This window comes from Paroedura picta, chromosome 4 (assembly GCF_049243985.1).
Source record: "Paroedura picta isolate Pp20150507F chromosome 4, Ppicta_v3.0, whole genome shotgun sequence".
Classification (NCBI taxonomy): Eukaryota; Metazoa; Chordata; class Lepidosauria; order Squamata; family Gekkonidae; genus Paroedura; species Paroedura picta.
The window spans coordinates 135441416-135454345 of NC_135372.1; the positions used below are offsets into that span (position 1 = coordinate 135441416).

Consider the following 12930-nt stretch of genomic DNA (forward strand, 5'->3'; position numbering starts at 1 on the left):
ATAGCCACGGAGCTCAAGTGCTTGCGTAAGACAGGGAGAACGCAGTCTTCGATCCGTTGGAGTTTGGCAAGAGCCTTAACCCGATCGGGGAATTAGCAAAAAATTTAAGCGTTCCATTTTCTAATCTCACGAGAAGCTTCTCTCGTGCTTGAAACGAATCCCGTGGAAACTGGCTCCCAGTTCTCCGCACTTCCAAAAACAAACATTTCCAAAAGCAGTACACCGAAAAGGGGGTGGTGAGGGGTGGAAAGAGTTGTCAAATTTAAATATTTTGTCAGGGATGCATATTTTAAACCGAAAAAAAAAAAGATTTATATATGGAATAATGCAGGCCCGAGGCAGTTGTATCTTATGTGTTACAAAATTATGCAAGATGCATACATGATCTTTCTCTAATTCTATCTGCCGTTCGGTAACGAGACGGCTGGCGCCTTGACGGGAACAGCGGCATCACAGCAGGTCTGGAGCTTCACGTATTAAAAGGCATTAAAATTCATGTGGGAGCCCAAAGTCTTGACTTTCATAGAATCATAGAATCACAGAATCATAGAGTTGGAAGGGGCCATACAGGCCGTCTAGTCCAACCCCCTGCTCAACGCAGGATCAGCCCTAAGCCCTTGGTATAACTGTAGCCAGAATCTGGAGTAGGGTCACCAACGTCCAGGTGGGGCCTGGAGTCCTGGAATTGGAACCACTTTCCAAAGTACAGAGAACGGATCATCTGAAGAACATTGCAGATTCACGGGGAGAAGCTGAAGAGCTGGATTTGAGTTCAGTAGCACATTAGCTCATCCTGCTGCCAGCATCAAAGGACTCACGCTGGAAATTTCCTTGCAAGAAAAGACGCACCGAAGGTAGCAAAGGAGGAATCAAGGAAGCCAAGCTTCCTTAAAGAGGTGTTTTGTTAAGCTAGCAAAACATAAAAACCTTCATATCCTCTCTGATTGATTAATGACCCCCCTCTTTTTTCCCCCCTCTCAAAGACTCCGCTAAGAGCAACGAGAGCAATTAGGGCGTTTCTGTGAAGGCAGCTCACTTATCAAAAGGAGGGAGACAGACGTTCACCTGGATCATTGGCCTCCTTCTGTCTTAACGACTGTCAAATCAAGTTCGAATGGCACCCGGGCAGGCTATTCTTGGCACATCAGCAAAATGCCACACTGAACTTTTAGTGGCAATTATAGGCATGAAATACATTGGCCTTGCAGCGATTTAAGAGGAATCTCCAGCAGCATCAGCCCAGGCACGATTACCTTACCATTTGCCTTCCATATGGAGCCTGAGACATGCCAGCATTTAAGTTAATAATTAGCATTTTTTTGGCAAGATGGGGGGGGGGGGAGACAGATTTTTTTTGCAATAGAATTGCAAGATAATCATAAGATTACTGAGTATTTGTGCACACCGACTGTGACCTAATTCAGATGGCCAATGAAGAGTGGAAACGATTTCTCTGTGGCATTTGGGTGGGGGCACAAAGGACTGTGCGTTCCTCTAGGCCAGTGGTTCTCAACTTGGGGGTCGGGACCCCTTTGGGAGTTAAACGACCCTTTCATAGGGGTTGCGGCAGGGCAAGCAGTTTGGCGTGGGGGTGCCATACACACAACAGCCTTGCGGGGTAGATCGAGATAGAGCGTTCGTCTTCGTTTCTGGAGCAGCAGAAAAGAGTGAGATCGGCATGGTGGGATAGAACTGAACTGAGAAACCCCAGGAAAAACCCAATTTATATACAATCCTGAACAATGGATCTTCATGCCATGGGTCAGTTTCAGTTTAATTTCTGTGAAAGAACCCTTGCATAGTTTTGTGGCTGGGGGTCACCACTACATGAGGAACTGTATTAAAGGGTCGCGGCATTAGGAAGGTTGAGAACCACTGCTGTAGGCAACAAAATATTTCAAAATCCAGTCAATCCATGCATATTGAGAAACTATTATGATTGGGGGGTGGGAAATATGCTGCTCAGTAAAATCTAGCTTTCCATGTTGAGGACATTTTGCATGACGTGGCATGAAACCATGTTAACATGCCAGATTAGAAGTCCGCACTCCTAACCACTACATCAGACTGGTTCCTGGATGGGCCAATGACCCATCCAGTCCAGCATTCTGTGTCACACAATGGCCGAAACCTAGATTCTATCAGGAGATCCATCTGTGGGGCCAGAACTCCAGAAGCCCTCCCATTGTTGCCCCCCAAGAAACATGAATAAAGAACATCACTGTCCCAGATATAAGAACATAAGGCAATCCATATTGGATCAGGCCAGCAGCCCATCCAGTCCAACAATCTACGTCACACGGTGGCCAAAACTCAGGTGCTAACAGGAGGTCCACCAATGGGGCTAGAACTCCAAAAACCCTCCCACAGATGTCTTCCAAACACCAAGAATACAGAGGATCTCTGTCCCAGACAAAGTGTTCCATCTATATGTTGTGGCTAATAGCCACCAATGGACTTCATTTTATTGGTGGATGGGTTCTTCTGTCTTGCAGGCCCTCCAGAACTGCTGAATGTCCTAGACAGCCCTGATCTCACCAGTTAGAGTGGTCCACCAGGCTGGGACTAGGACCAAAAAAGTGGATAAAAAGCCCAACTCTTCTCCTTCCCCTTCTCCTCCTCCTCCATAGGTTGCATACTGAGAAAATGCTACTGACTTCACCTGCAGTTAAGATTCCATGGGGGCAAAGGTCCCAGAATGATCCCATACCTGAATGACAGCTTCACGCATGTGGGATTTCAAAGAGTCGTTTTCAATCTTTCTGCCAAGAAATCATTTCTGCATTAACATTGGTGCTGAAGAGCCTCTGACTGTTTCTGCATTTGGAGACATACCTTGTTTTAGCTTCACTTTGGATTTCCTTTGGATGCAGCAAGTCGACTCTACCGTTTTCAGACTTGTATTTTCCTCCCCTTATTTCCCAGGCTGAAATTCGCAACATGCTTTCCGCACTGAGTCTGACACAGGCAGCCTCCCATCCTGCTTTGCTCCCTTCCCCTTTTCAAAAATGTATATATATATATATTTGCAAAATGGTGTCTACTTGCATCTTTGTTTTCAATGCGCAAAGTGTCTTGAATTATTATTTTTTTAAACCCAAGGTTATAACATTATAACACTGAGGTATAAGTCTGCAAGACTACTATTTTTTAAAAAAAAAACTTAGAAAGAACATTGTAACATGATCACCCCTTAAAAAAAAAGAGGCTGATTTTTTTTTTGGGAACAGAGGAATGGGGGAAGGGAAGATGGAAACATGGGAAAGGACATTCCTAAATGACTCAAAATGACAGGTCTGGGGGGGGGGACACACCAGGTTGCATGCATTTCCGCATTGAGCAGCCCCAACTGAAAAGATGAAGTCAGTTTTCCTGGGGATTCCTTTGCTGCGAGGCAAGCCTTATTAGGGCTGATCTCACTGAGCAGCTCTGTCAGAGCTCTCTCAACCCTACATACCTCCCAGGGTGTCTGTTGTGGGGAGAGGAAGAGAAGGTGATTGGAAGCTACTTTGAGACCCCTCCCGGTAGAGAAAAGCACCATATAATAACCTTTCTTCGTCTTTTTCTTCTTCTTCTTCAAATGATAGGAGGATCTGCTCTTGGTGATCCCAGCCTTTTGTCTGTCTTGACCTCTTCTTGTCTGTCTTGACCTATGAGAAGACTGATTGTATGATTCTACAATCATAGAATCATAGAGTTGGAAGGGGCCACATAGGCCATCTAGTTCAACCCCCTGCTCAACGCAGGATTAGCCCAAAGCATCCTAAAGCAATGATAGAATCATAGAATCATAGAATCATAAAATCATAGAGTTGGAGGGGGCCATACAGGCCATCTAATCCAACCCCCTGCTCAACGCAGGGTCAGCCCTAAGCGTCCTAAAGCATCCAAGAAAAGTGTGTATCCAACCTTTGCTTGAAGACTGCCAGTGAGGGGGAGCTCACCACCTCCTTAGGCAGCCTATTCCACTGCTGAACTACTCTGACTGTGAAAATGTTTTCCCTGATATCTAGCCTATATCGTTGTACTTGTAGTTTAAACTCCTGACAAACCTCTGAGGTATTCCTGGGCCCGGGACACTGCTTGAATTTTTTCTGCCAAAAACTGGCTGGACTTGGACTTCGGTTGGGCCTCATAAGAATCTCGCAAAGCCTCCCCGTTTCTGAAAGGAGACAGCCGAGCAAGAAGAAAAGGATTCACGCAGAAGTGAGCCTGCTGAAATCACATGCTGCCCTTGGGCTCGTGGGAAATTGTTACCTCCATTTCCGAAACCATTACGGGGCCCGTCTACCTCCAGACGGACAGGCAAGGCAATGAACCAGAAAAGGTCTCAGCAACCTTGTCACAATGACACACAAATACAAATAAAAGGACGAGGAGGGGGAAAAAAATCTATTGTCCTCTTGAGGTTTTGGTGAATGATGAGAGAGACCAGCAAGAGAGGAACGGAAGTTAATCAGCTCCGGGATGTCTTCGTAATAGTCATTTGCTCCTGTCACCGAAATGCCTACAAACAGTTCAAAAAGGAGAGCTGAAAAGGTTGTACAGCAGTGAATTTGAAATCGCATCTGCCGGCTACGCTGAATTTAAAAAGATATACCGAAGGAACTTCTATTAGGGATGCTAACCCCCCGGTGGCACCTGGGGATCTCTTGCTACTACAAAGGTTCTCTGGTCAATCAAGATCCGTTTCCCTGGAGTAAATGGCTGATTCGGAAGGTGGACTCTCGGGGCTATTATCCTGCTGAGTCCCTTCCTCCTCCCCAGGCACCACCTTCAAAAACATCAGGTGTTTCCCACCCCAGACCTGCTAACCCAAGAATGGCCTTTCTCAACTTTTTGACCATTGAGAAACCCCTGAAACATTCTTCAGGCTTCCAGAAGACCCAGAGGTGTTGTGATCTTGCAGAATATGGTTGGGAAGCAGAGCTGTGGACACGCCCACACAGACACCTCCCTTCCCTCTCTCCGGGACCACCATTGGCCATTTTGGGAGGGGTGGGTAGGTTGACATGATCATAGATGGTCATAGATTCAAGCTGGTAGGCATGTTGGTCTGAAACAGCAGGACCAATTTTGAGTCCCGTAGTCCCTTTAAGACCGACATACACAGTCTGGGTCATGTGTAGCTGAGGGGCCATCTAATTCCCTATGCCCCGCCTAGGTACGGCTAATAGACTGGAGATTCCCTGAGCCACACAAATGTTCTTGGCCCCAACCAGGGTCAGGGCTTTTTAAATTCTGGTTCCAGCCTGGTGGACTGAGCTCCTGGAACAGCTGAGGGACCTGCAGGAGCTGACAAAGTTCTGCAGGGTCTGTAAGACGGAGCTCATCCACCCGGCCTTTGTTTTCACGAAACCGTGGTTGAGAAAGCCTGGTCTACGGTATCCACCTGAAGCTTTGGACTTGAAGAGACTTGTTTATAAAGCGATGTGCCATTTCCTTCATCCACATTACCTCAGCCCTCCGCACAGCAGCGACGTCGAGTGTGACAATAACTGTATTGTTATTTCGTTGAGCAAAATTCAGCTGCTCCTCAGAGGCTCTTCCACAGCAGACCAGCATGCCTACCTTCCTGAAACGGTCTCCGTTTTGTTGAGAGAAACCAACACTGACAATGGCATTCCAAAGGCCGCTAAGTGAGATCATGCTGAAAGCAAGGTGGGAACCGAGGACCTCTGAACTGAGCCTCTAAGCTTCATTGCCCGATAGGCCTATCGGAAAAGTTTGACAGATACAGAGCCCTTTGTCTGACAATGCCTTCAGAACAAAAGTTGCATGTGGGTTGAAGGTCGAACTTCCTCTATTTACTGAACTCATGAAGTTTTCTGGCCGTGACTGAGGCTGGGTCGCATACAATATAAATCAAAGGAGAGGGTTTTTTTTTTTTTTCTTCTTCTTCTTCTTTTTCAAATTAATAAATAAGACATCGGCTAGACTTTGTGTGGAAATCTTGTTTAAAGTCCTGGTAACTATCCAACACCCTTTCAAATATATAATATATCATTGCCTTTGGGGGATTACAACATACAATAAGGAAGACCACAAGTCTAGCAGTACGGAGTCATAAGGTGAAAGGGGGGGGGGGGTCGTCTATTTGGGAAAGGCAAGGTGCTTTGTTCTGGATTTTTTGTCTGTGAAACAACAGCATGGATTGGGCCAATTATTTGATCGTTTCTCCAAGCATGTAGAAAAAGCAAAACGAAAACGCTTTTTGGTGTTGCTCCGGAGAGCGTTCACCCTTTTCATAGGCGTCTCTTTCATGTGACACATTGTGGCTTCAGAAATTGCATTCATCTATAAGAACACAAGACTTGGATCCATTTAGCATTTTTTCTCAAACTTGCCCCATTCTTTTCTGTATTACAGTCCCTGTCTAATGTAGAATCATAGAATCATAAAGTTGGAAGGGGCCATACAGGCCATCTAGTCCACCCCCCTGCTCAACGTAGGATTAGCCCAAAGCATCCGAAAGCATCCAAGAAAAGTGTGTATCCAACCTTTGCTTGAAGACTGCCAGTGAGGGGGAGCTCACCACCTCCTTAGGCAGCCTATTCCACTGCTGAACTACTCTAACTATGAACATTTTTTTCCTGATATCTAGCCTATATCGTTGTACTTGTAATTTATACCCATTACTGCGTGTCCTCGCCTCTGCAGCCAACAGAAACAGCATCCTGCCCTCCTCCAAGTGACAACCTTTCAAATACTTAAAGAGGGCTATCATGTCCCCTCTCAACCTCCTTTTCTCCAGGCTGAACATTCCCAAGTCCCTCAACCTAGATCATCTTTGTCGCTCTCCTCTGTACCCTTTCAATTTTATCTACGTCCTTCTTGAAGTGAGGCCTCCAGAACTGCACACAGTACTCCAAGTGTGGTCTGACCAGTGCCGTATACAATGGGACTATGACATCTTGTGATTTTGATGTGATACCCAAAATGGCATTCGCCCAAAATGGCATTCGCCTTTTTTACCGCTGCATCACACTGCCTCCTCATGTTTAGTTTACAATCCACAAGTACCCCAAGGTCTCATTCACACACAGTGTTACCTAGGAGCGTATCCCCCATCCAGTAGGCATGCTTTTCATTTTTCTGACCCAGATGCAGAACTTTACACTTATCTTTATTAAATTGCATCTTGTTCTCATTTGCCCATTTTTCCATTGTGTTCAGATCTCGTTGAACTCTGCCTCTATCTTCCGGAGTATTTGCCAGTCCTCCCAATTTGGTGTCATTTGTTGTAGCATTTGTTCATGCAGGTCCTCTGATTCCCAGCATAGAAGAGATGCCTCCTGTCCTTTCTTACCAGCAATAATAGCTGGTTGGATCCAAATCATAGTTTCAATGATAAGCTTCCACACACAGCTCAATACTGAGCTATTGCAATAATTTGCCCTCTGAATTTGTCAGTGTGGACAGAAAATCCATACGGTAGACTTGAGGCGGTCTTATATTGAGTCATACTATCGAGCTACACAGCTCTATGTTGTCTGCTCAGGCTGGTAGCTGCTGCTGTCCAGGAGGAGATTCTTCCGATCACCTGCTACCTTTTAACTGGAGATGTTGAGGACTGATGCTTGGGACTTTGTGCAAAGACGATGCTCTACCACTCAGCCATGGCCCTTTCCTCCATTACAGGACATAGAAGAAGAAGAAGAAGAAGAAGAAGAAGAAGAAGAAGAAGAAGAAGAAGAAGAAGAAGAAGAAGAAGAAGAAGAAGAAGAAGAAGAAGAAGAAGAAGAAGAAGAAGAAGAGTTGGTTCTTATATGCCGCTTTTCCCTACCCGGAGGCTCAAAGCGGCTTACATTCGCCTTCCCATTCCTCTCCCCACAACAGACACCCTGTGAAGTAGGTAAGGCTGAGAGAGCCCTGATATTCCTGCTCAGTCAGAACAGTTTTATCAGTGCCATGGGGAGCCCAAGGTCACCCAGCTGGTTGCATGTGGGGGAGCGCAGAATTGAACCTGGCATGCCAGATTAGAAGTCCGCACTCCTAACCACTACAACAAACTGGCTCATAGATCATTACAGCACTGTAATATTTCTCTATGCAGATTCAGACTGTCCTCTTGAATAGTGATGGTATGCTTTAAAAATGCCTTCAGAGTCCTTTCTGAAAGATGTGACAGTCACCTCTAGACTGGATTACTGTGACCACATGAGGAATCTGCCCCTGGACAGCGTTCAAATGTTGGCGGGTTTTAGAGCCTTCTCCACATGACGTCGCCTACATACAGATGCTGTCAAGGAGCTGGGTCGAATTCGGGGCATTTTAAGTCATGATGATGGAAATTTCCAAAACTGGATTTACCACCCTTAATTGCATGTCTCAGACCGTTTATGCACTGGGAACTTCACTACCCCAGCTCCTGTGCAGGAACACAAATCGGGGGCGGATGAGACACACCAGGCAAAATGCTCCCCCATGTGGGTGCAGGAAGAGGTGGGGCAACCTGCCATGACTAAAACTCCAGCCTGCAGCCCAGCATGAAACCTCCAGTGCATAAACGGTCTCATTGGTGAGCAACCAGTGAGCAACCAGTGGCAAGCTCATATGGAGGGGGAAAGGTGCAATAGTCTCTGCAGCATTGTCCCACCCTTGCACCTACCTTCCCCTCTCCATTTCCTGCTCTGAGTAATTTTTTTAATGGCATAGCCCACATTGCAGCACAACTGCAAACCTACATTATCAAAGGTAAAATAAAATCTGCAAAGTGTCCATAGTCTTTTTGGGATCAGGCAGGCAGAACACGGTCCGGTTTCTGTTTTCTGGTGGTGGAAAATGAGCTGGGAAAAGGGGGGGGGGGTGGTAATCAAGCATCCATCTCCCAATCATAAAGAGGTCTGATCACCTTGTTTTTAAGCCAACCATTTACATAAAATGATTATTTGAGCTCCAGGGACCATGTCCAGCCTTCTCACAACTTGGACAGGTCCTCTACCATTCCCCGGAGTCCATTTAAGTTTGCACCGACTGCTTCAGTGACTCCATCCAGCCACCTCATTCTCTGTCGTCCCCTTCTTCTTTTGCCCTCAATCGCTCCCAGCATTAGGCTCTTCTCCAGGGAGTCCTTTCTTCTCATGAGGTGGCCAAAGTATTTGAGTTTCATCTTCAGGATCTGGCCTTCTAATGAGCAGGCAGGGCTGATCTCCTCTAGGACTGACCGGTTTGTTCGCCTTGCAGTCCAAGGGACTCACAAGAGTCTTCTCCAGCACCAGAGTTCAAAAGCCTCAATTCTTTGACACTCGGCCTTCCTTGTGGTCCAGCTTTCACAGCCATACATTGCAACTGGGAAGACCATAGCCTTGACTAGACACACTTTAGTTGGCAGGGTGATGTCTCTGCTTTTTAGGATGCTGTCTAGATTTGCCATAGCTTTCCTCCCTAGGAGCAAGCGTCTTTTAATTTCTTTGCTGCAGTCCCCATCTGCAGTGATCTTAGAGCCCAGGAAAATAAAATCTGTCACTATCTCCATTTCTTCCCCATCTATTTCTTCCATTTCTTCCCCATCTCACAACTTGGACAGGCCAAAAGAGCCCCATTTTGTTTTCTGGAGGTGGGAAACAAGCTGGGAAGGGGGGGCAGATGATTGAGGATCCTTCTCCTGATCATACAGGGGTCTGAGCACCTTGTTTTTAAGCCAAACATTTACACAAAATGGTTTTTTAAGCTTCAGGTGCCATGTTCAACATCTCAGAAATCCATCCAGACAGAAATAAGATCCAAAAGAAGACAAATCCCAAAAAAGGGGGGATGCTGTATTGTTCTAGCATTTCTCCTTAGCAGTGTTGTTTTTTTATTAAAAATGTATCTGCTCTTCCACCGAGGGGCAGCCTAGAAATCCTATAAACAAACAAATAAATAATATCTGAGACACATTTGCTGATTGTCAGTAAATTTCCAAACAGTAAATTTCTTTTCCCCTTTCTGGGAAATAAATAGAAGAAGAAGAAGAAGAAGAAGAAGAAGAAGAAGAAGAAGAAGAAGAAGAAGAAGAAGAAGAAGAAGAAGAAGAAGAAGAAGAAGAAGAAGAATTGGTTTTATATGCCGCTTTCTCTACCAGAAGTGGCTTCCAATCACCTTTATTTCCTCCCCACCCATAACAAACCTTGTGAGGCAGGTGGGGTTGAGAGAGCCTTGATGTTACTACTTGGTCAGAACAGCTTTATCAGTGTTGTGGCGAGCCCAAGCTCACCCAGCTGGCTTCATGAGGAGGAGCAGGGAATCAAACCCGGCTCACCAGATTAGAAGCCACTGCTCTGTACCACTCCACCAAGCTGTCCTATTCAAGCCAATCTATAGGGAATATGGGGGGAGAGGAAGAGGAGTTTTCATTTCCCTTTGGCTTCTGGTGAATGCAGCAGAACCCAGTCATGAAGAAGGGCTAGATTGGTCCTCTGTGGGTGCGTAGAGTGCCTGGAGCAGAATGGATAATGAAAACCACCAACTGAGCAGTTTTGTTGACAACGTTGAGACCCAGTGTCTCGAACCTACCTACAGATTCTTCTTCTTTCCGGTGTTTTAACCCTCAGTCCCGCATCCCCAAGATCTGCGCCAGCAATGGACATAGAATTACATCGCCAGGGCGATAAAAGCTGGATTTGAGAGGATTGTGCAATGCAGTTTATTTCATGCAAGAAGAAACAAATTACTAGGGAATAATTTACCAGTCAGGACTGTTGTCGAGTCGGAGAGCATCAATGCATTCAGGAGAGAATTGGACAAGTTTTTCGAACAAAGCATGGAGAGCAAGTTTGGAAGAGAAAATGGGAAAATGGAAATGAGGCAAATAAAATGGGTAAGCATGATGAACTCGGCCGCTTCTCCTCTCATTTCCCAGGATTTTTTAAAGGTATGTTTGAATTTGCCATTTCAAAGAGAGGCAAAGAAGGTGAGAGCAGAGGAGTGTTCTTGAAGCTTTGTGTCATCAAATTAAAGTCACCTCTTAGGTTATGTCATCTTGCCAATAGCACATTCAGAATCCAAACGTACATGCAGGGAGATCAAAGATGCTCCCTTGGAAATACTCCTTTCGTCATCTTGCCAATCTGCAAAGGGGTACACCACGAAAAAAAGGACGGTTCAAAATAAGTACAACAACAGAAGAAAGAACCTATCCTAGGCTACAGTAAACAATTTCACAATGAATGCAACAAACGTGTCTAATCTCTTCTTTTGATTTGAACAACCAAAACGGCCTCTATATTATAACCGTTTTCAAGTAAGTTTTCATCAGTGTTTTGTTTTTTGTTTTTTTGCTCATGAAGTCCTTCAATAAGATCAATTCTTCTTGGCAGGATTTTAATAATATATATGTGGCTTTCGACTAGACTGCCCCGTACCTGTGAGCCAAAGGCCACATATATATTATTTAAATCCTGCCAAGAAGAATTGATCCTATTGAAGGACTTCATGAGGAAACAAAAAACAACCACTGATGAAAACTTACTTGAAAACGGTTATAATCTAGAGGCCGTTTTGGTTGTTCAAATCAAAAGAAGAGATTAGACACGTTTGTTGCATTCATTGTGAATCTGCAAAGGGGTGGCAGGTTACAGTAGATGAGCGATTGGGATGTGAGTGTCCTGCTTAGTGCAGGGGGTTGGACTAGATGATCCATGAGGTCCCTTCCAACTCTATGATTCTATAATTCTATGCAGAAATTGCTCAGTGCTACGTTAACTGAACACACATGAACACACATGATGCAACCTTCTACTCAATCAGACCATTGGTCCATCAAAGTATTGTGTACTCAGATGGGCAGAAACTCTCTGAGATCTCACGCAGAGGACTTTCATGTCTTTTTTTTTTACTGGAGATGCCAGGGATTGAACCTAGGACCTTCTGCATGTCAAGCAGGATGCTCTACCACTGAGCCACAGTCCCTTCCCTAGGAAGGGATATAACCATCACATTTCTTGAAAATGAACTATACTTTTCTGATCAAGCTTCTGCTTATGATGTCCTCTGGTAATTCTGTGTTCTGCCTCTGCTTGGGATAGATCTCTTTCAATCAGTCATTGAACAAAGGTTGCTTTCCATAAGAACGTCAAGAGAATCCTGCTAGAGCGGACCAGGGGTCCATCTGTCATTAACCAAGGCTACTGTCTCATGGGAGACAAGACAACTGAGACATTCTTTATAACAAGGGTTCAGAGCTGTTTATTGGGTCCAAGAGGGTACAACTGGACACCTCACGACAGAAAGTCTATCACTAAGAACAACTGGCTTGACCAGTCTTAGGATACATTTAGATACCCGCCTGCCCCCATCAATGCATTACTTCTCAGTATTCACTATTCCAACATGAGAAGGGCTTTTATCTTCAGTCAGAACAAAGCAAAACCTACATTTTTGCCCCCAGTGCCCCAAAGGTGGCCAGAACTATTCACTAGAACCATAACATGCAGAATGAGAGATTGAATTGTGAAGGGCACTCCTCCGCACTGGGGGTCTTCAAGCAGCAGCTAGGCAGATACTTATCCTGGATACTTCAGGCTGGTCCTGCATTGACCAGGGTATTGGACTAGATGGCCTTTGTGGCCCTTTCCAACTCTCTGATTCTATGATTCTCCAAGCTACACATACCCAACTCTCTCAATTTCTCCTCTTGAGGCATGGATTCATGTAAACAAAGAGCCAGTCCCTCATACCAAAGGATGGATTCACAAAACTGTCCCCATGCACTGAACTGGATAGGTAAGAGTCTTCTATTAGGATACCCTTTTGTCGTACTATAACATGATTCCTCCAGCCTGAAGGTTCTGCAGGGCATGCATGGCTACTCATTTTTAAGGTGGCCTCACCCACCCTCCCCATATGTTGGATTGCCAGTTTATCTTATATTCTGACCTGGATAGGTCCACAGGGCCTGCAAAATGGAGCTCTTCCACCAGGCATTTTGTTGAGGCTGGGCCAAATACC

General features: G+C 45.3%; 1 non-coding gene across 1 annotated transcript; it reads right to left on the bottom strand.

Annotated features, from left to right (window-relative positions):
- Positions 1 to 11819: 11819 nt before the first annotated feature.
- TRNAV-GAC (transfer RNA valine (anticodon GAC)) lies at positions 11820 to 11892 on the bottom strand. Its single transcript has one exon. It is a non-coding gene; the product is annotated as a tRNA-Val (tRNA).
- Positions 11893 to 12930: the final 1038 nt, after the last annotated feature.